Source organism: Mandrillus leucophaeus, unplaced genomic scaffold, assembly GCF_000951045.1.
Source record: "Mandrillus leucophaeus isolate KB7577 unplaced genomic scaffold, Mleu.le_1.0 Scaffold1467, whole genome shotgun sequence".
Classification (NCBI taxonomy): domain Eukaryota; kingdom Metazoa; phylum Chordata; class Mammalia; order Primates; family Cercopithecidae; genus Mandrillus; species Mandrillus leucophaeus.
In genome coordinates, this window is record NW_012101440.1 from 82,476 (window position 1) to 84,336 (window position 1,861).

Consider the following 1,861-nt stretch of genomic DNA (forward strand, 5'->3'; position numbering starts at 1 on the left):
TGGCATGCACCTGTAGTCCCAGCTACTCAGGAGGCTGAGGCAGGAACATTGATAGAGCCCAGAAGTTCAAGGATGTAGGACACTATGATCACAGCTGTGAATAGTCACTGCACTCCAGCCTGGGCAACATATCAAGACCTTATCTCATTAATAGTAATAATAATAATAATATTCACAATCTTCTTTCTGCCTCAAGCTAAAGTTGCTTTCTCATTTGAACCCAAAGGGCAGAAATGCCTACTGAGTGCTCCACCAGAGAAAAGAAATGAGTTCTTCCTTCACAATCCATGATCCAATTTTTGGTTATAGAGTTCAGCTGAGCAATAAAGGCAACACTAAGAACACCATCAATATATAGATTACTGATTGTCATGTATGTGTTTGTGTATAAATGTGTACCCCTGAAAGAGGGAGATGGATTCTTCCATTTCATAGATGAAAATCTGAGTCCCTGTGAACTTTGAGGCTTGTTCTGGGTTCACTGAATGTAAACCTTGAGAATTGGGAGACACTCAGCCTCCTGCAGAGCCCACCTAGGCGTAAGCCAAACCAGTGGAGACTCCTGAACAGCAGGAAGAGCAACTGAGATCCAGGAATGTCCACACTTATAGAGGGTCCATGTCCAGCGGAATACAACTGAAGGATGGGTGAAGGGTAGAGTCTAGCTGCTTCCTTCAGCTGGGAGTGGCAGATGGGTGGGTCAGTGAGCTACCCACGAGGTGTATCATGTTCGTAGGGCTGTCTTTCATTCCTCTGCTGAGAACTCCATCCTGCACAGACAAAAACCATATATTCACTGGTAAGCAGGATCCCTTTTAGAAATGCAAACATAACTTCCCTAACACTAAAGGCAAACATTCTTTCTCCCAGTGAATCATCTTATTTGGATAATCTCCTAACTTCCCCTGAAGTTAGCCCCAGAGTGCATCTGAGCATTTGGATCCAAGATAGAAAGTCATTTTGGGGTTTGGACCTGGCTGATCTTGGACCGTGTTCTGAAAAGGAAGCTTTCTACTTGCAGAAGAGCAAGGGTGAGCTCTGAATAGGAGATGAAATCATGAGGGGAAAAGACAGATGGGCAGATTCCCAAGCAAACTTGGAATATATTTGCCAGCCTCTTTTCAGTTGTGATAAAATACACATCAACACAAAATTTGCCATTGTAACCATTTAAGTGTACAATGCAGTAACATTTAGTAGGTACACAGCGTTATGCAGACATCATCACTATCAAGTTCCAGAGCATTTTCACCACCCTAGAAGGAAACTCTGTACCTGTTAAGCAGTCACCTTCCACTCTCCCCTGCCACCAGCCCCTGGCATCATTAACCCGGTTTCTGTCTCTCTAGATTTGCTTCTTCTGAATATTTTATTAAAATGGAATCATACAATATATGGCCTTTTGTGACTGGCTTCTTTCATTTGACAGGTTTTCAAGGTTCATCCAAGTTGTAGCATATATCAGTACATTATTCCTTTTATGGTCAAATAATATTCCATTGCAGAATAGATTACATGTTGTTTATCCATTCATCAGTTGATGGGCATTTTCTTTTAAATTAAATAGAGAAAAACAAAAGAGGAGTTACAAATTATCATCCCCCCAAAAATACTTGCTTTTCTATTTACCTATGAAGTTACTTTTAGCTGTGTACTTCTTTGCTTCATATGGCTTCAGATTGCCATCTAATATCCTTTTATTTCAGTGTGAAGCATTCCTTTTAGCATTAACTGTAGAATAGGTTTACCAGAGACAAGTGCCATCCGTTTTTATTTACCTGTGCATGTCTGAATTTCTCCATTATTTCTGACAGAGAGTTTTGCCAAATATGCAACTGTCAGTTGAGACACGTTGTTTTTT